Source organism: Agelaius tricolor, unplaced genomic scaffold (assembly GCF_023055355.1).
Source record: "Agelaius tricolor isolate 1412-34295 unplaced genomic scaffold, bAgeTri1.0.p SCAF_1, whole genome shotgun sequence".
NCBI lineage: Eukaryota > Metazoa > Chordata > Aves > Passeriformes > Icteridae > Agelaius > Agelaius tricolor.
In genome coordinates this window covers 6,956,690-6,983,550 of record NW_027269261.1, presented here as the reverse complement: position 1 = coordinate 6,983,550, position 26,861 = coordinate 6,956,690, and the positions used below count along the sequence as shown (strand labels likewise).

Below are 26,861 nucleotides of genomic sequence, written 5' to 3'. Positions count from 1 at the left end.
GAAGGATTTTCCCTTGCTAGTGAGTGACTTTCTACCTGTAGGAGCGTCGGGGGGTAGCGCGGTCGGGAGAGACGGAGCCGAGAGATCTCTGAAGCCAGGTCATGGAACTTGGGCTTTATTGCCAAGGGCCTGGGTGCAGGGGCCTTTGGGAACTTGGGGTTTTTATTGCCAAGGGCCTGGGTGCTGGGGCATTTGGGAACTTGGGGTTTATTGCAGAGGGAACTTGGGGTTTATTGCCAAGGGCCTGATTGCGGGGCCTTTGGGAACTTGGGGTTTATTGCCAAGGGCCTGGGTGCTGGGGCCTTTGGGAACTTGGGGTTTATTGCCAAGGGCCTGGGTGCAGGGGCCTTTGGCAACTTGGGGTTTATTGCAGAGGGAACTTGGGGTTTATTTCCAAGGGCCTGGGTGCTGGGGCTCTTCATCAGCAAAGAGAAGCGCTGCTAATAAATTTCATCTGGTTAATAAACAGTCATAAGACAGCATGTAGCTCCTGATTAGTGCCTTCTGTAAAGCTGAGGCTCCAGGTTCCTAAGAAACTTCTGCTCCTTGCTGATGCTCCTGGGAGTGTTGTGTAAGAGCTGAGCTTTCTGACAGGCAGCCAGTGTGTGAGGTGAATCTGTGTCTGGCCCCTGGCAAACAAACACTGAGCAGGGAGAAACCTCCTTTGTGGCAGGGAAGGTGTGCTGGTGGGAGAGGGGAAATAGAGGCAGCAAGTGTGGAAGCTGTGCTGAAGGAAAAGCGAGTTTCTTTAGTGCTGCATTGTGCTGATAGCTGTGCCTGCAGCGGTGCCAGTGACTTGAACTGAAGGGATTGTCATGGCTGGGTGAGGGCAGGATAAATCTGCTGTTGGGAGGAGATGGAGCCTCCCTGCTCTGAAATCTGCTGAGTCCTCTTCAGACTTTCAGTCCTTTGCAGTGTGGTGGTCACTGTTTTCTTCCCCCCTGCTCTGCTTGTCCCCACAGCCTTGGGTGGTGCCTGGCTGTGCCCTCCTGAGCGCTCCCTTGGGCAGCGGCCATGACGGCGTTCATGAACAATTCGGACAGCGAGGAGGAGCCCTGCAATGAGAGAACATCCCTGATGTCTGCAGAGAGCCCTCCTGTTCCCTCCTACCAGCATGGCCTGCCAGCCTCAGAGGCAGGGCAAGCACAGGCACACAGGGTAGGTGTGTGGTGACAGAAGCAGTCCTGCTCCCCCTCCATCCCTCCTGCCAGGCTGGATTCTAGCATTGGCTTTGGTGTTGTTTCACTGATGTCACACGCAGCCAGCAGCAGCACTGCCTGTTGCCACTTGCTCCACTCTGACTTTTCCCCATCGATATAGTGCTCCCTTTTCCTTCCTTTTGATCAAGATTCCAAATCAGGCTTTTCATCAGGACCTGATGCAGCTAGGACTGTCGCAGGACATCCTTTTTAGCCTTCTTGTCTGCTCTGGTCAGATGCAGCTGATGTTAGAACAGAATCTAGTCCAGCCTGTTGCATATTCCTACACTTCATCCATGATGCATAAATTCCGTTCGAACACAGGATTCTGTCTGGTCAGTGTCAGCTTCTTCCTCTGAATCCTAACAGCGCCTTCAAGGCAGGAAGAAGTTGGTTTCTTCTGATAAGAGGGCAATCAATTCTTCTTCTCTGAAAGATTGAGGTGTCCTGTGGCTGCTATCTTGCTGCAAGTCCTTTCTTTTTAAAAAAGAATCCTACATGGCATCGTTTCTATTTTAACATTTATTATAACCTGAAACTATATTTAACAGAGTACTTAAGAGAATGAATACAGCATTACTTTCTAACACAACATATATACTCTTCCTTTTAATCTTTGCAAAAAGCCACTCATAAAATAGATGCATTTTTCACAGCAGAGTAGGCAGCTAAGACGTCCTAAAAAGTAACAATTGGCCCAGCTGCCACCATCAGAGCGCTGAGAGCTTTGGCTGTCCTGCTCTCCCTGCCCCACTCGTGCTGTGTGGGCTCCTTGCTGCTCCTTCCCCCAGGCCCTGGGGAGGGAGGGACAGCTGAGGCTGCTGGCTGGCTCCCGTGTCCTTGCGGGTGTTTTTATTTTTTATTTTTATTTTTCAAATTTTATTTTTATTTTTTCATTTGTGTATTTTATTTTTGGAATTATTGACGTTTCCTGAAGGGTTTTTAGGGTTTCTTTAGCGGGGCTCTACGCCGATTGCGGAGGCTGAACGCCGTTTGCGCAGGCTCTACGCCGTTTGCGGAGGCTGTAAGCCAAATGCTCAGCCGCACGCCTACTGCGCAGGCGCGCGCCGTTTGCGCAGGCTTTACGCCGATTGCGCAGGATTTACGCCGATTGCGTAGGCTCTACGGCAAATGCTCAGCCGCACGCCGACTGCGCAGGCGCGCGCCGATCGCGCTGGCTCTACGCCAAAGGCTCAGCCGCACGCCGACTGCGCAGGCGCAAGCCGATTTCGCAGGCTGTACGCCAAATGCTCAGCCGCTCGCCGACTGCGCAGGCGCGCGCCGTTTGCGCAGCCTCTACGCCGTTTGCGCAGGCTTCACGCCGATTGCGTAGGCTCGACGGCAAATGCTTAGCCGCTCGCCGACTGCGCAGGCGCGCGCCGTTTGCGCAGGCTCTACGCCGATATCGTAGGCTCTACGGCAAATGCTCAGCCGGACGCCGACTGCGCAGGTGCACGCCGACTGCGGAGGCTGTACGCCGACTGCGGAGGCTGTACGCCGATCGCGCTGGCTCTATTCCAAATGCTCAGCCGCGCGACGACTGCGCAGGCGCACGCCGTTTGCGCAGCCTCTACGTCGTTTGCGCAGCCTCTACGCCGATTGCGCTGGCTGCACGCCGATTGCCAAGGCTCTATTCCAAATGCTCAGCCGCACGCCGACTGCGCAGGCTGTACGCCGTTTGCGCAGGCTCTACGCCGATTGCGCCGAACTTGGAACAATTTCCAGCACCTCAAGGGCTACAGAAGAGCTGCAGAGGGACTTTTTACAGGCACGTGCAATTGTAGGACAAGGGGGAATGACTTTAAACTGACAAGGGAATGTTTTCAATTGGATAGTAGGCAGAAATTCTTCACCGTGAGGGTGCAGATGCTCTGGAACATCTTGCTCAGGGAAGTCTGACCTTGGTCCCTGGTGTTCTTGCCTTCTTCTAGCCATTCAGTGGTGGCTGGGAGCTGGGATTACCTTCTTAAAACAATGGAAAAAACTTGCATCTATGAATTTGATGCGTATTGAAGATTGGCCTTTAAAGCCTGCTTCTTTTTTCTTTTTTTTTTTTAAATAATAATATGTAGAGCCTCTTTGTCTGGTATTGACTTCCATCCTTCCATTCCTGGGACATCCACGCCAGAGGAGGTGACCCTTTGTCAAACACCTGTCCTTTAAGGGTCAGGTGTTCTTAGGAGCTTAAGATTAGACTTAATTTACTGCAGACTGTTCAGACTTGCTGGGAGGTGGCAAGAGATCAGCCAAGAGTATCAGAATGATCCCCTCTGGCCTATTTGTATTTCTGTACAAGCAGTGATGATCTTTCCTCTAAGCGCCTCTTGGCTTTAGGCGGGGCTTGAAAAAACAGAAATCTCCCAGACATCCAAGTGAATGAAATGAATAATGTATTGAAGAAGTAAAATTGCTTGACATAGGGTCAAGTGAGACAGTCCTGGTGGCACGTCTTGCTGGATGGGAGGGAGGGAGGGAGGGAGGCAGTGGGGGTGCTCTGACACTCCTGCCCAGGCAATGCCTGGCCACAAAAACTGCTCCGGTATTCCTGAAAGGCTCTGAAGTGTGTCCTGTCCACAGCTCGTGTCCTCCATGCCCAGTTAATCACAAGGTCCAAGGTTGTGTGGGCATGAGCTACAGGTCTGAGTTGTGCCCATTTGTGTTTTGTTTCTGTCAATGAAGTCCCTTTCGTTTTGTGCATGTCAGAGGAAGCAATTGAGGTGCAGCAGGTCTCTCTGGCAGGAGCCAGGGGATGGTTTTGGCTCTTGCAAAGATGAATCTGTTCCCTTTAGGTGCCAGTCCTTCCATCTCAACTGACGTGAGACTCCTCCACGCTTTTCTATTCCACCTCATTGCCCGGATCCATAACTCTGGTCAGGAAAAATTGCCTTCCAGCAGAGGGAAGAGATTCATTTTTGCTGTGAGCAGAGTCCATGCAGGTTTGCCATGAGGTTTTAGCAAGGCAGCAGGAATTACAGGGCACATCTGGAGCTGATGAGCCATTTGGTTATCAGGCTGTTTCATGGCACAGTGTCAATAATCTCTCAGCACTCCATTAAGGGGGGGCTTTCAGGGCATGCAGCTCTTGTTGGTTCATGACTGCCTCCTAATCCTCATTTTCACCGTGTGCTGATTCAAGGTCTCCCAGTGCTTTTTGCAGAGCACAACTGCAGAGCACAAGGTGATGAGAACTTCATGCCCTGCACTGCTCTGCACCTTTGAACAAGGCCAGCTCTTGCTGGGGTGTGATACTGGGGCTGTGAAGGTGACCCCCCCCGACAGCAATGCCAGGTGGATGCTCCTGAGCCCTGGCCTCTGCAGGCTTGCACAGGAAAATGCTCACTCCTGAGCCTGGCTCCTGGCTGAGAGGTTTCATTTGGGTGTCTGTCAGTTCATTTCTGTGCTTCACCTATTGTAGTTCCTCAGATGAAGAAGTCAATCTTTCCTGAAGTTCTAATGTGAGAGCTAAAATCCCTCTTGTAGTGCAGAGGCAGCAGCAATTTGCCAGCCCAGCTCCATCCTGGGGCTGTGCCCATGTCCTGGCAGGGGGTTTGGTTGCTGCTGGCCCTGCTGGCACAGAGACCTTGTCCTTTGCTGGAGCATTGCAAGGAAAGGGAGGAAGAAGGGCTCAGAGTCCATCTTGGGTGATGCTGCTCTTCCATGGCTGCCAAAAGGAAGGGAATCTGCTGGCTTCATCTGCAGAGCCCCAGATTGCCAGAGATGGGAAGGGACGATGGTGATGCTGATGATGGCTGAAGGTGCAAAGCCTCTGTTTTCTGTGCTGTGAACCACAAGGCTGGTGCACAAAATGCTCATCAAATGCAGAAATGAAGCTCATTCAGGCAGTTGTCTTTCCAGGGTGTCAGTCTGTCAGAGAAAGCTGTACCCAAGCTGGCCTCTCCCAAGCAGTTCTGCATTTTGGCAGGGTTTACAAGCTCTGTTTCCATTGGGCCATCAGTTCAGCCCAGCATGCCTGGAGCCTGCAATTCCTGATAGACAAACAGCTGTGCTCTGCTTCCCCCACTCTGGCCAGGTCTTGCTTCTCCCTCCCCAGACACTCCAGGGGGCCACAAAACCTGCATTTGTCTCTGAGAAAATGTGCTGAGGGTGGTGAGAAGTTGTACTCCAGGTTGTTTCCAGCACAGGATGCAGAAATGTCCTTTTGTGCTCTCCATAACCAGCAGCAGTTGGAGGCTGCAGGAGTGTTTGGAAGCAGCAGGGCTGTGTTTGCTCCAGTCTTCCTGATTTCCCTGAGGGATCTGCTTTTGGCTTTGCTAGAGGTTGGTGTTGGGGCTACAGGAATGTTCACGCAGCTTCAGCTCTTAAAGCCTTTGGAAAGGATCTGGTTTTGCTCCAGCTGTGAGCTCTCCATCCTTCCAGAGCAGCCTCTTAAACCAACTCCTGCTGGTCAGGGACAGAGCCAGTGCCTTGTTTGCTCACTTGTGAGGAAACAGCTCTGCAGAAATTCCCAAGTCTCTCTGTAAACAGCTCCTCACTGAGGTGCTGCCCTTCAGGCTTTGGTTGTGAAGGGTGTGAGGAAAGCAAGCAGCTCTGAAGCAGATGAGCCCCCTCTTGCCTGTTGGAGTGTTGGATAAAGCAAAGATGAACCTTCAAGGTCCCTTCCCACCCAAACCAGTCCATGGTTCTTTGGCCTGGAGGCAAGGGTGCACCTGTCACCTCATTTCTCTGCACAGAGAAAAGCAAGGCACAATTCTTCCCAAGAATATTTCTGGGATTCACATTCTCTGAACCTCGGAGGAAGGAAAAACCATTCTTATCTCCTTTGCTGTGTTTGTGCCAAAGTTGAATGCAATATGGAGATGGTTTACCCACAGTGATGGTGTTTTGTGTCCTTGGCCTGTCAGGGCCAGGGGTGTGTGTGTGTGTGGGGACTGTTGGGTGACAGTCCCAAGTTCTGTGCAGTGTGAGCAGGGTTGAGTGCTTGGCAGGTTCAGTTTAGGTGTAATGTAATATAGTATAATAAAGTCATTAATTAGCCTTCTGATAAGGCAGCATGCAGATTGGAAATATTTGCACATATGATACTAAAGCACACATGAGCCACCTTTCTGAGAGACAAAGACACAAGACTTGGCCCATCCCTCACTTAGGACACAGCTAAAAACGAATAGAGATTTTTTTATCCAATTTTGAAGAACTCTCTAAAACTAATGGCAGATGATCCAGTTATTTTTTCTGGCAAGCTTCCGTGCAAAATTTCCTGCAGATGCTGGCTCAGAGAGATGGAGATTTGAGAGGAGGGGGAAGAACAAAGTGCCATAGGGCTTTATTGGATGAGCCTTGCAAGGTTTCTGCAAGCTTCTCTTGCAAGGTTGATGAACCTTGTGCTTGTTCACTTCAGTTTTGCTCAGTGTTTGAACCCTGCTTTATCTCCTGTGGTCCAGATGACAACATTGACACATCTTTAGAAAATTCAGTGGGATGCTCTTCAAACAAGGGGTGACTTTGCAGCAGTGAGGGCAGCAAGTTGATGGTTTTACCTCAATCTATAGTTTTTCAATATTGCTCGAGAAAGTGCTTTTCTGTGAAATGTCCTCTTTGGTTAGATCATGCAAATTTCGTGCTGGCTGGTGCTTCCATAAGATGAAGAGTAAGAATAACTCAGGAATGTTTCATCATTTGTCTCTGTGCTGGTCAGAAATGGTAATTTGAGCTCCAATCTGTGGAAATTTAGCAAAAGGATTTGGACATGCAGAGGATAAAAATAGAAAAAAATGCTTTGGAAGGATTTTCCCTTGCTAGTGAGTGACTTTCTACCTGTAGGAGCGTCGGGGGGTAGCGCGGTCGGGAGAGACGGAGACGAGAGATCTCTGAAGCCAGGTCATGGAACTTGGGCTTTATTGCCAAGGGCCTGGGTGCAGGGGCCTTTGGGAACTTGGGGTTTTTATTGCCAAGGGCCTGGGTGCTGGGGCATTTGGGAACTTGGGGTTTATTGCAGAGGGAACTTGGGGTTTATTGCCAAGGGCCTGATTGCGGGGCCTTTGGGAACTTGGGGTTTATTGCCAAGGGCCTGGGTGCTGGGGCCTTTGGGAACTTGGGGTTTATTGCCAAGGGCCTGGGTGCAGGGGCCTTTGGCAACTTGGGGTTTATTGCAGAGGGAACTTGGGGTTTATTTCCAAGGGCCTGGGTGCTGGGGCTCTTCATCAGCAAAGAGAAGCGCTGCTAATAAATTTCATCTGGTTAATAAACAGTCATAAGACAGCATGTAGCTCCTGATTAGTGCCTTCTGTAAAGCTGAGGCTCCAGGTTCCTAAGAAACTTCTGCTCCTTGCTGATGCTCCTGGGAGTGTTGTGTAAGAGCTGAGCTTTCTGACAGGCAGCCAGTGTGTGAGGTGAATCTGTGTCTGGCCCCTGGCAAACAAACACTGAGCAGGGAGAAACCTCCTTTGTGGCAGGGAAGGTGTGCTGGTGGGAGAGGGGAAATAGAGGCAGCAAGTGTGGAAGCTGTGCTGAAGGAAAAGCGAGTTTCTTTAGTGCTGCATTGTGCTGATAGCTGTGCCTGCAGCAGTGCCAGTGACTTGAACTGAAGGGATTGTCATGGCTGGGTGAGGGCAGGATAAATCTGCTGTTGGGAGGAGATGGAGCCTCCCTGCTCTGAAATCTGCTGAGTCCTCTTCAGACTTTCAGTCCTTTGCAGTGTGGTGGTCACTGTTTTCTTCCCCCCTGCTCTGCTTGTCCCCACAGCCTTGGGTGGTGCCTGGCTGTGCCCTCCTGAGCGCTCCCTTGGGCAGCGGCCATGACGGCGTTCATGAACAATTCGGACAGCGAGGAGGAGCCCTGCAATGAGAGAACATCCCTGATGTCTGCAGAGAGCCCTCCTGTTCCCTCCTACCAGCATGGCCTGCCAGCCTCAGAGGCAGGGCAAGCACAGGCACACAGGGTAGGTGTGTGGTGACAGAAGCAGTCCTGCTCCCCCTCCATCCCTCCTGCCAGGCTGGATTCTAGCATTGGCTTTGGTGTTGTTTCACTGATGTCACACGCAGCCAGCAGCAGCACTGCCTGTTGCCACTTGCTCCACTCTGACTTTTCCCCATCGATATAGTGCTCCCTTTTCCTTCCTTTTGATCAAGATTCCAAATCAGGCTTTTCATCAGGACCTGATGCAGCTAGGACTGTCGCAGGACATCCTTTTTAGCCTTCTTGTCTGCTCTGGTCAGATGCAGCTGATGTTAGAACAGAATCTAGTCCAGCCTGTTGCATATTCCTACACTTCATCCATGATGCATAAATTCCGTTCGAACACAGGATTCTGTCTGGTCAGTGTCAGCTTCTTCCTCTGAATCCTAACAGCGCCTTCAAGGCAGGAAGAAGTTGGTTTCTTCTGATAAGAGGGCAATCAATTCTTCTTCTCTGAAAGATTGAGGTGTCCTGTGGCTGCTATCTTGCTGCAAGTCCTTTCTTTTTAAAAAAGAATCCTACATGGCATCGTTTCTATTTTAACATTTATTATAACCTGAAACTATATTTAACAGAGTACTTAAGAGAATGAATACAGCATTACTTTCTAACACAACATATATACTCTTCCTTTTAATCTTTGCAAAAAGCCACTCATAAAATAGATGCATTTTTCACAGCAGAGTAGGCAGCTAAGACGTCCTAAAAAGTAACAATTGGCCCAGCTGCCACCATCAGAGCGCTGAGAGCTTTGGCTGTCCTGCTCTCCCTGCCCCACTCGTGCTGTGTGGGCTCCTTGCTGCTCCTTCCCCCAGGCCCTGGGGAGGGAGGGACAGCTGAGGCTGCTGGCTGGCTCCCGTGTCCTTGCGGGTGTTTTTATTTTTTATTTTTATTTTTCAAATTTTATTTTTATTTTTTCATTTGTGTATTTTATTTTTGGAATTATTGACGTTTCCTGAAGGGTTTTTAGGGTTTCTTTAGCGGGGCTCTACGCCGATTGCGGAGGCTGAACGCCGTTTGCGCAGGCTCTACGCCGTTTGCGGAGGCTGTAAGCCAAATGCTCAGCCGCACGCCTACTGCGCAGGCGCGCGCCGTTTGCGCAGGCTTTACGCCGATTGCGCAGGATTTACGCCGATTGCGTAGGCTCTACGGCAAATGCTCAGCCGCACGCCGACTGCGCAGGCGCGCGCCGATCGCGCTGGCTCTACGCCAAAGGCTCAGCCGCTCGCCGACTGCGCAGGCGCGCGCCGTTTGCGCAGCCTCTACGCCGTTTGCGCAGGCTTCACGCCGATTGCGTAGGCTCGACGGCAAATGCTTAGCCGCTCGCCGACTGCGCAGGCGCGCGCCGTTTGCGCAGGCTCTACGCCGATATCGTAGGCTCTACGGCAAATGCTCAGCCGGACGCCGACTGCGCAGGTGCACGCCGACTGCGGAGGCTGTACGCCGACTGCGGAGGCTGTACGCCGATCGCGCTGGCTCTATTCCAAATGCTCAGCCGCGCGACGACTGCGCAGGCGCACGCCGTTTGCGCAGCCTCTACGTCGTTTGCGCAGCCTCTACGCCGATTGCGCAGGCTGCACGCCGATTGCCAAGGCTCTATTCCAAATGCTCAGCCGCACGCCGACTGCGCAGGCTCTACGCCGTTTGCGCAGGCTCTACGCCGATTGCGCCGAACTTGGAACAATTTCCAGCACCTCAAGGGCTACAGAAGAGCTGCAGAGGGACTTTTTACAGGCACGTGCAATTGTAGGACAAGGGGGAATGACTTTAAACTGACAAAGGAATGTTTTCAATTGGATAGTAGGCAGAAATTCTTCACCGTGACGGTGCTGATGCTCTGGAACATCTTGCTCAGGGAAGTCTGACCTTGGTCCCTGGTGTTCTTGCCTTCTTCTAGCCATTCAGTGGTGGCTGGGAGCTGGGATTACCTTCTTAAAACAATGGAAAAAACTTGCATCTATGAATTTGATGCGTATTGAAGATTGGCCTTTAAAGCCTGCTTCTTTTTTCTTTTTTTTTTTTAAATAATAATATGTAGAGCCTCTTTGTCTGGTATTGACTTCCATCCTTCCATTCCTGGGACATCCACGCCAGAGGAGGTGACCCTTTGTCAAACACCTGTCCTTTAAGGGTCAGGTGTTCTTAGGAGCTTAAGATTAGACTTAATTTACTGCAGACTGTTCAGACTTGCTGGGAGGTGGCAAGAGATCAGCCAAGAGTATCAGAATGATCCCCTCTGGCCTATTTGTATTTCTGTACAAGCAGTGATGATCTTTCCTCTAAGCGCCTCTTGGCTTTAGGCGGGGCTTGAAAAAACAGAAATCTCCCAGACATCCAAGTGAATGAAATGAATAATGTATTGAAGAAGTAAAATTGCTTGACATAGGGTCAAGTGAGACAGTCCTGGTGGCACGTCTTGCTGGATGGGAGGGAGGGAGGGAGGGAGGCAGTGGGGGTGCTCTGACACTCCTGCCCAGGCAATGCCTGGCCACAAAAACTGCTCCGGTATTCCTGAAAGGCTCTGAAGTGTGTCCTGTCCACAGCTCGTGTCCTCCATGCCCAGTTAATCCCAAGGTCCAAGGTTGTGTGGGCATGAGCTACAGGTCTGAGTTGTGCCCATTTGTGTTTTGTTTCTGTCAATGAAGTCCCTTTCGTTTTGTGCATGTCAGAGGAAGCAATTGAGGTGCAGCAGGTCTCTCTGGCAGGAGCCAGGGGATGGTTTTGGCTCTTGCAAAGATGAATCTGTTCCCTTTAGGTGCCAGTCCTTCCATCTCAACTGACGTGAGACTCCTCCACGCTTTTCTATTCCACCTCATTGCCCGGATCCATAACTCTGGTCAGGAAAAATTGCCTTCCAGCAGAGGGAAGAGATTCATTTTTGCTGTGAGCAGAGTCCATGCAGGTTTGCCATGAGGTTTTAGCAAGGCAGCAGGAATTACAGGGCACATCTGGAGCTGATGAGCCATTTGGTTATCAGGCTGTTTCATGGCACAGTGTCAATAATCTCTCAGCACTCCATTAAGGGGGGGCTTTCAGGGCATGCAGCTCTTGTTGGTTCATGACTGCCTCCTAATCCTCATTTTCACCGTGTGCTGATTCAAGGTCTCCCAGTGCTTTTTGCAGAGCACAACTGCAGAGCACAAGGTGATGAGAACTTCATGCCCTGCCCTGCTCTGCACCTTTGAACAAGGCCAGCTCTTGCTGGGGTGTGATACTGGGGCTGTGAAGGTGACCCCCCCCGACAGCAATGCCAGGTGGATGCTCCTGAGCCCTGGCCTCTGCAGGCTTGCACAGGAAAATGCTCACTCCTGAGCCTGGCTCCTGGCTGAGAGGTTTCATGTGGGTGTCTGTCAGTTCATTTCTGTGCTTCACCTATTGTAGTTCCTCAGATGAAGAAGTCAATCTTTCCTGAAGTTCTAATGTGAGAGCTAAAATCCCTCTTGTAGTGCAGAGGCAGCAGCAATTTGCCAGCCCAGCTCCATCCTGGGGCTGTGCCCATGTCCTGGCAGGGGGTTTGGTTGCTGCTGGCCCTGCTGGCACAGAGACCTTGTCCTTTGCTGGAGCATTGCAAGGAAAGGGAGGAAGAAGGGCTCAGAGTCCATCTTGGGTGATGCTGCTCTTCCATGGCTGCCAAAAGGAAGGGAATCTGCTGGCTTCATCTGCAGAGCCCCAGATTGCCAGAGATGGGAAGGGACGATGGTGATGCTGATGATGGCTGAAGGTGCAAAGCCTCTGTTTTCTGTGCTGTGAACCACAAGGCTGGTGCACAAAATGCTCATCAAATGCAGAAATGAAGCTCATTCAGGCAGTTGTCTTTCCAGGGTGTCAGTCTGTCAGAGAAAGCTGTACCCAAGCTGGCCTCTCCCAAGCAGTTCTGCATTTTGGCAGGGTTTACAAGCTCTGTTTCCATTGGGACATCAGTTCAGCCCAGCATGCCTGGAGCCTGCAATTCCTGATAGACAAACAGCTGTGCTCTGCTTCCCCCACTCTGGCCAGGTCTTGCTTCTCCCTCCCCAGACACTCCAGGGGGCCACAAAACCTGCATTTGTCTCTGAGAAAATGTGCTGAGGGTGGTGAGAAGTTGTACTCCAGGTTGTTTCCAGCACAGGATGCAGAAATGTCCTTTTGTGCTCTCCATAACCAGCAGCAGTTGGAGGCTGCAGGAGTGTTTGGAAGCAGCAGGGCTGTGTTTGCTCCAGTCTTCCTGATTTCCCTGAGGGATCTGCTTTTGGCTTTGCTAGAGGTTGGTGTTGGGGCTACAGGAATGTTCACGCAGCTTCAGCTCTTAAAGCCTTTGGAAAGGATCTGGTTTTGCTCCAGCTGTGAGCTCTCCATCCTTCCAGAGCAGCCTCTTAAACCAACTCCTGCTGGTCAGGGACAGAGCCAGTGCCTTGTTTGCTCACTTGTGAGGAAACAGCTCTGCAGAAATTCCCAAGTCTCTCTGTAAACAGCTCCTCACTGAGGTGCTGCCCTTCAGGCTTTGGTTGTGAAGGGTGTGAGGAAAGCAAGCAGCTCTGAAGCAGATGAGCCCCCTCTTGCCTGTTGGAGTGTTGGATAAAGCAAAGATGAACCTTCAAGGTCCCTTCCCACCCAAACCAGTCCATGGTTCTTTGGCCTGGAGGCAAGGGTGCACCTGTCACCTCATTTCTCTGCACAGAGAAAAGCAAGGCACAATTCTTCCCAAGAATATTTCTGGGATTCACATTCTCTGAACCTCGGAGGAAGGAAAAACCTTTCTTATCTCCTTTGGTGTGCCTGTGTTTGTGCCAAAGTTGAATGCAATATGGAGATGGTTTACCCACAGTGATGGTGTTTTGTGTCCTTGGCCTGTCAGGGCCAGGGGTGTGTGTGTGTGTGGGGACTGTGGGGTGACAGTCCCAAGTTCTGTGCAGTGTGAGCAGGGTTGAGTGCTTGGCAGATTCAGTTTAGGTGTAATGTAATATAGTATAATAAAGTCATTAATTAGCCTTCTGATAAGGCAGCATGCAGATTGGAAATATTTGCACATATGATACTAAAGCACACATGAGCCACCTTTCTGAGAGACAAAGACACAAGACTTGGCCCATCCCTCACTTAGGACACAGCTAAAAACGAATAGAGATTTTTTTATCCAATTTTGAAGAACTCTCTAAAACTAATGGCAGATGATCCAGTTATTTTTTCTGGCAAGCTTCCGTGCAAAATTTCCTGCAGATGCTGGCTCAGAGAGATGGAGATTTGAGAGGAGGGGGAAGAACAAAGTGCCATAGGGCTTTATTGGATGAGCCTTGCAAGGTTTCTGCAAGCTTCTCTTGCAAGGTTGATGAACCTTGTGCTTGTTCACTTCAGTTTTGCTCAGTGTTTGAACCCTGCTTTATCTCCTGTGGTCCAGATGACAACATTGACACATCTTTAGAAAATTCAGTGGGATGCTCTTCAAACAAGGGGTGACTTTGCAGCAGTGAGGGCAGCAAGTTGATGGTTTTACCTGAATCTATAGTTTTTCAATATTGCTCGAGAAAGTGCTTTTCTGTGAAATGTCCTCTTTGGTTAGATCATGCAAATTTCGTGCTGGCTGGTGCTTCCATAAGATGAAGAGTAAGAATAACTCAGGAATGTTTCATCATTTGTCTCTGTGCTGGTCAGAAATGGTAATTTGAGCTCCAATCTGTGGAAATTTAGCAAAAGGATTTGGACATGCAGAGGATAAAAATAGAAAAAAATGCTTTGGAAGGATTTTCCCTTGCTAGTGAGTGACTTTCTACCTGTAGGAGCGTCAGGGGGTAGCGCGGTCGGGAGAGACGGAGACGAGAGATCTCTGAAGCCAGGTCATGGAACTTGGGGTTTATTGCCAAGGGCCTGGGTGCAGGGGCCTTTGGGAACTTGGGGTTTATTGCAGAGGGTACTTGGGGTTTATTGCCAAGGGCCTGGGTGCAGGGGCCTTTGGGAACTTGGGGTTCATTGCCAAGGGCCTGGGTGCAGGGGCCTTTTGGAACTTGGGGTTTATTGCCAAGGGCCCGGGTGCTGGGGCCTTTTGGAACTTGGGGTTTATTGCCAAGGGCCTGGGTGCAGGGGCCTTTGGGAACTTGGGGTTTATTGCAGAGGGAACTTGGGGTTTATATCCAAGGGCCTGGGTGCAGGGGCCTTTGGGAAATTGGGGTTTATTGCAGAGGGAACGTGGGGTTTATATCCAAGGGCCTGGGTGCAGGGGCCTTTGGGAACTTGGGGTTTATTTCCAAGGGCCTGGGTGCAGGGGCCTTTGGGAACTTGGGGTTTATTGCCAAGGGCCTGGGTGCAGGGGCCTTAGGAACGTGGGGTTTATTGCAGAGGGAACTTGGGGTTTATTGCCAAGGGCCATGGTTCAGGGGCCTTTGGGAACTTGGGGTTTATTGCCAAGGGCCTGGGTGCTGGGGCTCTTCATCAGCAAAGAGAAGCGCTGCTAATAAATTTCATCTGGTTAATAAACAGTCATAAGACAGTATGTAGCTCCTGATTAGTGCCTTATGTAAAGCTGAGGCTCCAGGTTCCTACGAAACTTCTGCTCCTTGCTGATGCTACTGAGAGTGTTGTGTAAGAGCTGAGCTTTCTGACAGGCAGCCAGTGTGTGAGGTGAATCTGTGTCTGGCCCCTGGCAAACAAACACTGAGCAGGGAGAAACCTCCTTTGTGGCAGGGAAGGTGTGCTGGTGGGAGAGGGGAAATAGAGGCAGCAAGTGTGGAAGCTGTGCTGAAGGAAAAGCAAGTTTCTTTAGTGCTGCATTGTGCTGATAGCTGTGCCTGCAGCAGTGCCAGTGACTTGAACTGAAGGGATTGTCATGGCTGGGTGAGGGCAGGACAAATCTGCTGTTGGGAGGAGATGGAGCCTCCCTGCTCTGAAATCTGCTGAGTCCTCTTCAGACTTTCAGTCCTTTGCAGTGTGGTGGTCACTGTTTTCTTCCCCCCTGCTCTGCTTGTCCCCACAGCCTTGGGTGGTGCCTGGCTGTGCCCTCCTGAGCGCTCCCTTGGGCAGCGGCCATGACGGCGTTCATGAACAATTCGGACAGCGAGGAGGAGCCCTGCAATGAGAGAACATCCCTGATGTCTGCAGAGAGCCCTCCTGTTCCCTCCTACCAGCATGGCCTGCCAGCCTCAGAGGCAGGGCAAGCACAGGCACACAGGGTAGGTGTGTGGTGACAGAAGCAGTCCTGCTACCCCTCCATCCCTCCTGCCAGGCTGGATTCTAGCATTGGCTTTGGTGTTGTTTCACTGATGTCACACGCAGCCAGCAGCAGCCCTGCCTGTTGCCACTTGCTCCACTCTGACTTTTCCCCATAGATATAGTGCTCCCTTTTCCTTCCTTTTGATCAAGATTCCAAATCAGGCTTTTCATCAGGACCTGATGCAGCTAGGACTGTCGCAGGACATCCTTTTTAGCCTTCTTGTCTGCTCTGGTCAGATGCAGCTGATGTTAGAACAGAATCTAGTCCAGCCTGTTGCATATTCCTACACTTCATCCATGATGCATAAATTCCGTTCGAACACAGGATTCTGTCTGGTCAGTGTCAGCTTCTTCCTCTGAATCCTAACAGCGCCTTCGAGGCAGGAAGAAGTTGGTTTCTTCTGATAAGAGGGCAATCAATTCTTCTTCTCTGAAAGATTGAGGTGTCCTGTGGCTGCTATCTTGCTGCAAGTCCTTTCTTTTTAAAAAAGAATCCTACATGGCATCGTTTCTATTTTAACATTTATTATCACCTAAAACTATATTTAACAGAGTACTTAAGAGAATGAATACAGCATTACTTTCTAACACAACATATATACTATTCCTTTTAATCTTTGCAAAAAGCCACTCATAAAATAGATGCATTTTTCACAGCAGAGTAGGCAGATAAGACGTCCTAAAAAGTAACAATTGGCCCAGCTGCCACCATCAGAGCGCTGAGAGCTTTGGCTGTCCTGCTCTCCCTGCCCCACTCGTGCTGTGTGGGCTCCTTGCTGCTCCTTCCCCCAGGCCCTGGGGAGGGAGGGACAGCTGAGGCTGCTGGCTGGCTCCCGTGTCCTTGCGGGTGTTTTTATTTTTTTATTTTTATTTTTCAAATTTTATTTTTATTTTTTAATTTTGTGTATTTTATTTTTGGAATTATTGACGTTTCCTGAAGGGTTTTTAGGGTTTCTTTAGCGGGGCTCTACGCCGATTGCGGAGGCTGAACGCCGTTTGCGCAGGCTCTACGCCGTTTGCGGAGGCTGTAAGCCAAATGCTCAGCCGCACGCCTACTGCGCAGGCGCGCGCCGTTTGCGCAGGCTTTACGCCGATTGCGCGGGATTTACGCCGATTGCGTAGGCTCTACGGCAAATGCTCAGCCGCGCGCCGATCGCGCTGGCTCTACGCCAAGGGCTCAGCCGCACGCCGACTGCGCAGGCGCGCGCCGTTTGCGCAGCCTCTACGCCGTTTGCGCAGGCTCTACGCCGATATCGTAGGCTCTACGGCAAATGCTCAGCCGGACGCCGACTGCGCAGGCGCACGCCGATTGCGGAGGCTCTACGCCGACTGCGCAGGCTCTACGCCGATCGCGCTGGCTCTACGCCAAATGCTCAGCCGCGCGCCGACTGCGCAGGCGCACGCCGTTTGCGCAGCCTCTACGCCGTTTGCGCAGCCTCTACGCCGATTGTGCTGGCTGCACGCCGATTGCCAAGGCTCTATTCCAAATGCTCAGCCGCACGCCGATTGCGGAGGCTCTACGCCGTTTGCGCAGGCTCTACGCCGATTGCGCCGAACTTGGAACAATTTCCAGCACCTAAAGGGCTACAGAAGAGCTGCAGAGGGACTTTTTACAGGCACGTGCAATTGTAGGACAAGGGGGAATGACTTTAAACTGACAAAGGGATGTTTTCAATTGGATAGTAGGCAGAAATTCTTCACCGTGAGGGTGCTGATGCTCTGGAACATCTTGCTCAGGGAAGTCTGACCTTGGTCCCTGGTGTTCTTGCCTTCTTCTAGCCATTCAGTGGTGGCTGGGAGCTGGGATTAACTTCTTAAAACAATGGGAAAAACTTGCATCTATGAATTTGATGCGTATTGAAGATTGGCCTTTAAAGCCTGCTTCTTTTTTCTTTTTTTTTTTTTTAAATAATAATATGTAGAGCCTCTTTGTCTGGTATTGACTTCCATCCTTCCATTCCTGGGACATCCACGCCAGAGGAGGTGACCCTTTGTCAAACACCTGTCCTTTTAGGGTCAGGTGTTCTTAGGAGCTTAAGATTAGACTTCATTTACTGCAGACTGTTCAGACCTTGCTGGGAGGTGGCAAGAGATCATCCAAGAGTATCAGAATGATCCCCTCTGGCCTATTTGTATTTCTGTACAAGCAGTGATGATCTTTCCTCTAAGCGCCTCTTGGCTTTAGGCGGGGCTTGAAAAAACAGAAATCTCCCAGACATCCAAGTGAATGAAATGAATAATGTATTGAAGAAGTAAAATTGCTTGACATAGGGTCAAGTGAGACAGTCCTGGTGGCACATCCTGCTGGATGGGAGGGAGGGAGGGAGGGAGGCAGTGGGGGTGCTCTGACACTCCTGCCCAGGCAATGCCTGGCCACAAAAACTGCTCCGGTATTCCTGAAAGGCTCTGAAGTGTGTCCTGTCCACAGCTCGTGTCCTCCATGCCCAGTTAATCCCAAGGTCCAAGGTTGTGTGGGCATGAGCTACAGGTCTGAGTTGTGCCCATTTGTGTTTTGTTTCTGTCAATGAAGTCCCTTTCGTTTTGTGCATGTCAGAGGAAGCAATTGAGGTGCAGCAGGTCTCTCTGGCAGGAGCCAGGGGATGGTTTTGGCTCTTGCAAAGATGAATCTGTTCCCTTTAGGTGCCAGTCCTTCCATCTCAACTGACGTGAGACTCCTCCACGCTTTTCTATTCCACCTCATTGCCCGGATCCATAACTCTGGTCAGGAAAAATTGCCTTCCAGCAGAGGGAAGAGATTCATTTTTGCTGTGAGCAGAGTCCATGCAGGTTTGCCATGAGGTTTTAGCAAGGCAGCAGGAATTACAGGGCACATCTGGAGCTGATGAGCCATTTGGTTATCAGGCTGTTTCATGGCACAGTGTCAATAATCTCTCAGCACTCCATGAAGGGAGAGGCTTTCAGGGCATGCAGCTCTTGTTGGTTCATGACTGCCTCCTAATCCTCATTTTCACCGTGTGCTGATTCAAGGTCTCCCAGTGCTTTTTGCAGAGCACAACTGCAGAGCACAAGGTGATGAGAACTTCATGCCCTGCCCTGCTCTGCACCTTTGAACAAGGCCAGCTCTTGCTGGGGTGTGATACTGGGGCTGTGAAGGTGACCCCCCCCGACAGCAATGCCAGGTGGATGCTCCTGAGCCCTGGCCTCTGCAGGCTTGCACAGGAAAATGCTCACTCCTGAGCCTGGCTCCTGGCTGAGAGGTTTCATGTGGGTGTCTGTCAGTTCATTTCTGTGCTTCACCTATTGTAGTTCCTCAGATGAAGAAGTCAATCTTTCCTGAAGTTCTAATGTGAGAGCTAAAATCCCTCTTGTAGTGCAGAGGCAGCAGCAATTTGCCAGCCCAGCTCCATCCTGGGGCTGTGCCCATGTCCTGGCAGGGGGTTTGGTTGCTGCTGGCCCTGCTGGCACAGAGACCTTGTCCTTTGCTGGGGCATTGCAAGGAAAGGGAGGAAGAAGGGCTCAGAGTCCATCTTGGGTGATGCTGCTCTTCCATGGCTGCCAAAAGGAAGGGAATCTGCTGGCTTCATCTGCAGAGCCCCAGGTTGCCAGAGATGGGAAGGGACGATGGTGATGCTGATGATGGCTGAAGGTGCAAAGCCTCTGTTTTCTGTGCTGTGAACCACAAGGCTGGTGCACAAAATGCTCATCAAATGCAGAAATGAAGCTCATTCAGGCAGTTGTCTTTCCAGGGTGTCAGTCTGTCAGTGAAAGCTGTACCCAAGCTGGCCTCTCCCAAGCAGTTCTGCATTTTGGCAGGGTTTACAAGCTCTGTTTCCATTGGGCCATCAGTTCAGCCCAGCATGCCTGGAGCCTGCAATTCCTGATAGACAAACAGCTGTGCTCTGCGTGCCCCACTCTGGCCAGGTCTTGCTTCTCCCTCCCCAGACACTCCAGGGGGCCACAAAACCTGCATTTGTCTCGGTGAAAATGTGCTGAGGGTGGTGAGAAGTTGCACTCCAGGTTGTTTCCAGCACAGGGTGCAGAAATGTCCTTTTGTGCTCTCCATAACCAGCAGCAGTTGGAGGCTGCAGGAGTGTTTGGAAGCAGCAGGGCTGTGTTTGCTCCAGTCTTCCTGATTTCCCTGAGGGATCTGCTTTTGGCTTGGCTAGAGGTTGGTGTTGGGGCTACAGAAATGTTCAAGCAGCTTCAGCTCTTAAAGCCTTTGGAAAGGATCTGGTTTTGCTCCAGCTGTGAGCTCTCCATCCTTCCAGAGCAGCCTCTTAAACCAACTCCTGCTGGTCAGGGACAGAGCCAGTGCCTTGTTTGCTCACTTGTGAGGAAACAGCTCTGCAGAAATTCCCAAGTCTCTCTGTAAACAGCTCCTCACTGAGGTGCTGCCCTTCAGGCTTTGGTTGTGAAGGGTGTGAGGAAAGCAAGCAGCTCTGAAGCAGATGAGCCCCCTCTTGCCTGTTGGAGTGTTGGATAAAGCAAAGATGAACCTTCAAGGTCCCTTCCCACCCAAACCAGTCCATGGTTCTTTGGCCTGGAGGCAAGGGTGCACCTGTCACCTCATTTCTCTGCACAGAGAAAAGCAAGGCACAATTCTTCCCAAGAATATTTCTGGGATTCACATTCTCTGAACCTCGGAGGAAGGAAAAACCATTCTTATCTCCTTTGCTGTGTTTGTGCCAAAGTTGAATGCAACATGGAGATGGTTTACCCACAGTGATGGTGTTTTGTGTCCTTGGCCTGTCAGGGCCAGGGGTGTGTGTGTGTGTGGGGACTGTTGGGTGACAGTCCCAAGTTCTGTGCAGTGTGAGCAGGGTTGAGTGCTTGGCAGATTCAGTTTAGATGTAATGTAATGTAGTATAATAAAGTCATTAATTAGCCTTCTGATAAGGCAGCATGCAGATTGGAAATATTTGCACATATGATACTAAAGCACACATGAGCCACCTTTCTGAGAGACAAAGACACAAGACTTGGCCCATCCCTCACTTAGGACACAGCTAAAAAATAATAGAGATTTTTTTAACCTATTTTGAAGAACTCTCTAAAACTAATGGCAGATGATCCAGTACTTTTTTCTGGCAAGCTTCCGTGCAAAATTTCCTGCAGATGCTGGCTCAGAGAGATGGAGATTTGAGAGGAGGGGGAAGAACAAAGTGCCATAGGGCTTTATTGGATGAGCCTTGCAAGGTTTCTGCAAGCTTCTCTTGCAAGGTTGATGAACCTTGTGCTTGTTCCCTTCAGTTTTGCTCAGTGTTTGAACCCTGCTTTATCTCCTGTGGTCCAGATGACAACATTGACACATCTTTAGAAAATTCAGTGGGATGCTCTTCAAACAAGGGGTGACTTTGCAGCAGTGAGGGCAGCAAGTTGATGGTTTTACCTGAATCTATAGTTTTTCAATATTGCTCGAGAAAGTGCTTTTCTGTGAAATGTCCTCTTTGGTTAGATCATGCAAATTTCGTGCTGGCTGGTGCTTCCATAAGATGAAGAGTAAGAATAACTCAGGAATGTTTCATCATTTGTCTCTGTGCTGGTCAGAAATGGTAATTTGAGCTCCAATCTGTGGAAATTTAGCAAAAGGATTTGGACATGCAGAGGATAAAAATAGAAAAAAATGCTTTGGAAGGATTTTCCCTTGGTAGTGAGTGACTTTCGACCTGTAGGAGCGTCGGGGGGTAGCGCGGTCGGGAGAGACGGAGCCGAGAGATCTCTGAAGCCAGGTCATGGAACTTGGGGTTTATTGCCAAGGGCCTGGGTGCAGGGGCCTTTGGGAACTTGGACTTTTTATTGCCAAGGGCCCGGGTGCAGGGGCCTTTGGGAGCTTGGGCTTTATTGCCAAGGGCCTGGGTGCAGGGGCCTTTGGGAACTTGGGGTTTATTGCCAAGGGACTGGTTGCGGGGCCTTTGGGAACTTGGGGTTTATTGCCAAGGGCCCGGGTGCAGGGGCCTTTGGGAACTTGGGGTTTATTGCCAAGGGCCTGGTTGCAGGGGCCTTTTGGAACTTGGGGTTTATTGCCAAGGGCCTGGGTGCAGGGGCCTTTTGGTACTTTGGGTTTATTGCAGAGGGAACTTGGGCTTTATTGCCAAGGGCCTGGGTGCAGGGGCCTTTGGGAATTTGGGGTTTATTGCAGAGGGAACTTGGGGTTTATTGCCAGGGGCCATGGTGCAGGGGCCTTTTGGAACTTGGGGTTTATTGCCAAGGGCCTGGGTGCAGGGGCCTTTTGGAACTTGGGGTTTATTGCAGAGGGCCTGGGTGCAGGGGCCTTTGGGAACTTGGGGTTTATTGCCAAGGGCCTGGGTGCAGGGGCCTTTTGGAACTTGGGGTTTATTGCAGAGGGCCTGGGTGCAGGGGCCTTTGGGAACTTGGGGTTTATTGCAGAGGAAACTTGGGGTTTATTGCGAAGGGCCTGGGTGCAGGGGCCTTTAGGAACTTGGGGTTTATTGCCAAGGGCCTGGGTGCAGGGGCCTCTGGGAACTTGGGGTTTATTGCAGTGGGCCTGGGTGCTGGGGCCTTTGGGAACTTGGGGTTTATTTCCAAGGGCCTTGGTGCAGGGGCCTTTTGGAACTTGGGGTTTATTGCAGAGGGAACTTGGGGTTTATATCCAAGGGCCTGGATGCAGGGGCCTTTTGGAATTTTGGGTTTATTGCAGAGGGAACTTGGGGTTTATATCCAAGGGCCTGGGTGCAGGGGCCTTTGGGAATTTGGTTTTTTTTTTTTACCAAGGTCCTGGGTGCAGGGGCCTTTGGGAACTTGGGGTTTAATTCCAAGGGCCTGGGTGTTGGGGCCTTTTGGAACTTGGGGTCTATTGCCATGGGCCTGGGTGCTGAGGCCTTTTGGGATTTGGGGCTTTTTGCAGGGAGAACTTGGGGTTTATTGGCCAAGGGCCTGGGTTCAGAGGACTTTTGGAACTTGGGGTTTATTGCGAAGGGCCTGGGTGCAGGGGCCTTTTGGAATTAGGGGTTTATTGCCAAGGGCCCGGGTGCAGGGGCCTTTGAGAACTTGGGGTTAATACCAAGGGCCTGGGTGCAGGAGCCTTTGGGAACTTGGGGTTTATTGCAGCGGGAACTTGGGGTTTATTGCAGAGGGCCTGTGTGCAGGGGCCTTATGGAACTTGGGGGTTATTGCCAAGGGCGTGGATGCAGGGGCCTCTGGGAACTTGGGGTTTATTGCCAAGGGCCTGGTTGCAGGGGCCTTTTGGAACTTGGGGTTTATTGCCAAGGGTCCGGGTGCAGGGGCCTTTGGGAACTTGGGGTTTATTGCAGAGGGAAATTGGGGTTTATTGCCAAGGGCCTGGGTGCAGGGGCCTTTTGGAATTTGGGGTTTATTGCAGAGGGCCTGGGTGCAGGGGCCTTTGGGAACATGGGGTTTATTGCCAAGGGCCTGGGTGCAGGAGCCTTTGGGAACTTGGGGTTTATTGCCAAGGGCCTGGGAGCAAGGGCCTTTTGGAATTAGGGGTTTATTGCAAGGGCCTGGGTGCAGGGGCCTTTGGGAACTTGGGGTTTATTGCAGAGGGAACTTGGGGTTTATTGCCAAGGGCCTGGGTGCAGGAGCCTTTGGGAACTTGGGGTTTATTGCAGAGGGAACTTGGGGTTTATTGCCAAGGGCCTGGATGCAGGGGCCTTTTGGAATTTGGGGTTTATTGCCAAGGGCCTGGGTGCAGGGGCCTTTGGGAATTTGGGGTTTATTGCAGAGGGCCTGGGTGCTGGGGCCTTTGGAAACTTGGGTTTTATTGCCAAGGGCCTGGGTGCTGAGGGCTTTTGGAATTTTGGGTTTATTGCAGAGGGAACTTGGGGTTTCTTGCCAAGGGCCTGGTTGCAGGGGCCTTTTGGAACTTGGGGTTTATTGCCAAGGGCCTGGGTGCAGGGCCTTTGGGAATTTGTTTTTTTTTTTTTTACCAAGGGCCTGGGTGCAGGGGCCTTTGGGAACTTGGGGTTTAATTCCAAGGGCCTGGGTGTTGGGGCCTTTTGGAATTAGGGGTTTATTGCCAAGGGCCCGGGTGCAGGGGCCTTTGAGACCTTGGGGTTTATTGCCAAGGGCCTGGGTGCAGGAGCCTTTGGGAACTTGGGGTTTATTGCAGAGGGCCTGGGTGCAGGGGCCTTTTGGAACTTGGGATTTATTGCCCAGGGCCTGGGTGCCTGGGCCTTTTGGAACTTGGGGTTTATTGCCAAGGGCCTGGGTGCAGGGGCCTTTGGGAACTTGGGGTTTATTGCCACGGGCCTGGGTGCAGGGGCCTTTGGAACTTGGGGTTTATTGCAGAGGGAACTTGGGGTTTATTGCCAAGGGGCTGGCTGCAGGAGCCTTTTGGAACTTGGGGTTTATTGCAGAGGGAACTTGGGGTTTATTGCCAAGGGCCTGGGTGCAGGGGCCTTTTGGAATTTGGGGTTTATTGCAGAGGGCCTGGGTGCAGGGGCCTTTGGGAACTTGGGATTTATTGCCAAGGGCCTGGGTGCAGGAGCCTTTGGGAACTTGGGGTTTATTGCCAAGGGCCTGGGTGCAGGGGCCTTTTGGAACTTGGGGTTTATTGCCAAGGGCCTGGGTGCAGGGGCCTTTTGGAACTTGGGGTTTATTGCAGAGGGAACTTGGGGTTTATTGCCAAGGGCCTGGGTGCAGGGGCCTTTGGGAACTTGGGGTTTATTGCAGAGGGAATTTGGGGTTTATTGCAGAGGGCCTGGGTGCAGGGGCCTTTGGGAACTTGGGGTTTATTGCCAAGGGCCTGGGTGCAGGAGCCTTTAGGAACTTGGGGTTTATTGCCAAGGGCCTGGGTGCAGGGGCCTTTGGGAACTTGGGGTTTATTGCCAAGGGCCTGGGTGCAGGGGCCTTTTGGAACTTGGGGTTTATTGCCAAGGGCCTGGGTGCTGGGGCCTTTTGGAACTTGGGGTTTATTGCCAAGGGCCCGGGTGCAGGGGCCTTTTGGAACTTGGGGTTTATTGCCAAGGGCCCGGGTGCAGGTGCCTTTGGGAACATGGGGTTTATTGCCAAGGGCCCGGGTGCAGGGGCCTTTGGGAACTTGGGGTTTATTTCCAAGGGCCTGGGTGCAGGGGCCTTTTGGAACTTGGGGTTTATTGCAGAGGGAACTTGGGGTTTATATCCAAGGGCCTGGATGCAGGGGCCTTTTGGAATTTTGGGTTTATTGCAGAGGGAACTTGGGGTTTATATCCAAGGGCCTGGGTGCAGGGGCCTTTGGGAATTTGGGTTTTTTTTTTTACCAAGGTCCTGGGTGCAGGGGCCTTTGGGAACTTGGGGTTTAATTCCAAGGGCCTGGGTGTTGGGGCCTTTTGGAACTTGGGGTCTATTGCCATGGGCCTGGGTGCTGAGGCCTTTTGGGATTTGGGGCTTTTTGCAGGGAGAACTTGGGGTTTATTGGCCAAGGGCCTGGGTTCAGAGGACTTTTGGAACTTGGGGTTTATTGCGAAGGGCCTGGGTGCAGGGGCCTTTTGGAATTAGGGGTTTATTGCCAAGGGCCCGGGTGCAGGGGCCTTTGAGAACTTGGGGTTAATACCAAGGGCCTGGGTGCAGGAGCCTTTGGGAACTTGGGGTTTATTGCAGCGGGAACTTGGGGTTTATTGCAGAGGGCCTGTGTGCAGGGGCCTTATGGAACTTGGGGGTTATTGCCAAGGGCGTGGATGCAGGGGCCTCTGGGAACTTGGGGTTTATTGCCAAGGGCCTGGTTGCAGGGGCCTTTTGGAACTTGGGGTTTATTGCCAAGGGTCCGGGTGCAGGGGCCTTTGGGAACTTGGGGTTTATTGCAGAGGGAAATTGGGGTTTATTGCCAAGGGCCTGGGTGCAGGGGCCTTTTGGAATTTGGGGTTTATTGCAGAGGGCCTGGGTGCAGGGGCCTTTGGGAACATGGGGTTTATTGCCAAGGGCCTGGGTGCAGGAGCCTTTGGGAACTTGGGGTTTATTGCCAAGGGCCTGGGAGCAAGGGCCTTTTGGAATTAGGGGTTTATTGCAAGGGCCTGGGTGCAGGGGCCTTTGGGAACTTGGGGTTTATTGCAGAGGGAACTTGGGGTTTATTGCCAAGGGCCTGGGTGCAGGAGCCTTTGGGAACTTGGGGTTTATTGCAGAGGGAACTTGGGGTTTATTGCCAAGGGCCTGGATGCAGGGGCCTTTTGGAATTTGGGGTTTATTGCCAAGGGCCTGGGTGCAGGGGCCTTTGGGAATTTGGGGTTTATTGCAGAGGGCCTGGGTGCTGGGGCCTTTGGAAACTTGGGTTTTATTGCCAAGGGCCTGGGTGCTGAGGGCTTTTGGAATTTTGGGTTTATTGCAGAGGGAACTTGGGGTTTCTTGCCAAGGGCCTGGTTGCAGGGGCCTTTTGGAACTTGGGGTTTATTGCCAAGGGCCTGGGTGCAGGGCCTTTGGGAATTTGTTTTTTTTTTTTTTACCAAGGGCCTGGGTGCAGGGGCCTTTGGGAACTTGGGGTTTAATTCCAAGGGCCTGGGTGTTGGGGCCTTTTGGAATTAGGGGTTTATTGCCAAGGGCCCGGGTGCAGGGGCCTTTGAGACCTTGGGGTTTATTGCCAAGGGCCTGGGTGCAGGAGCCTTTGGGAACTTGGGGTTTATTGCAGAGGGCCTGGGTGCAGGGGCCTTTTGGAACTTGGGATTTATTGCCCAGGGCCTGGGTGCCTGGGCCTTTTGGAACTTGGGGTTTATTGCCACGGGCCTGGGTGCAGGGGCCTTTGGAACTTGGGGTTTATTGCAGAGGGAACTTGGGGTTTATTGCCAAGGGGCTGGCTGCAGGAGCCTTTTGGAACTTGGGGTTTATTGCAGAGGGAACTTGGGGTTTATTGCCAAGGGCCTGGGTGCAGGGGCCTTTTGGAATTTGGGGTTTATTGCAGAGGGCCTGGGTGCAGGGGCCTTTGGGAACTTGGGATTTATTGCCAAGGGCCTGGGTGCAGGAGCCTTTGGGAACTTGGGGTTTATTGCCAAGGGCCTGGGTGCAGGGGCCTTTTGGAACTTGGGGTTTATTGCCAAGGGCCTGGGTGCAGGGGCCTTTTGGAACTTGGGGTTTATTGCAGAGGGAACTTGGGGTTTATTGCCAAGGGCCTGGGTGCAGGGGCCTTTGGGAACTTGGGGTTTATTGCAGAGGGAATTTGGGGTTTATTGCAGAGGGCCTGGGTGCAGGGGCCTTTGGGAACTTGGGGTTTATTGCCAAGGGCCTGGGTGCAGGAGCCTTTAGGAACTTGGGGTTTATTGCCAAGGGCCTGGGTGCAGGGGCCTTTGGGAACTTGGGGTTTATTGCCAAGGGCCTGGGTGCAGGGGCCTTTTGGAACTTGGGGTTTATTGCCAAGGGCCTGGGTGCTGGGGCCTTTTGGAACTTGGGGTTTATTGCCAAGGGCCCGGGTGCAGGTGCCTTTGGGAACATGGGGTTTATTGCCAAGGGCCCGGGTGCAGGGGCCTTTGGGAACTTGGGGTTTATTGCATAGGGAACTTGGGGTGTTTTTTACCAAGGGCCTGGGTGCAGGGGCCTTTGGGAACTTGGGGTTTATATAAGAGGGCCTGGGTGCAGGGGCCTTTGGGAACTTGGGGTTTATTGCAGAGGGGCTGGGTGCAGGGGCCTTTTGGAACTTGGGGTTCATTGCAGAGGGCCTGGGTGCAGGGG

At 51.7% G+C, this 26,861-nt stretch overlaps 1 protein-coding gene across 1 annotated transcript in view; it reads left to right on the top strand.

The window, feature by feature from the left end:
* The first annotated feature begins 15,038 nt into the window (after nucleotides 1-15,038).
* Nucleotides 15,039-26,861, top strand: part of PSEN2 (presenilin 2) — a 48,881-nt gene continuing 37,058 nt past the window's right edge. Inside the window, exon 1 of the mRNA XM_071421667.1 lies at nucleotides 15,039-15,253. The gene's annotated coding sequence lies outside the window, so the exon portion shown is untranslated. The remainder of the gene's footprint in view (nucleotides 15,254-26,861) is intronic.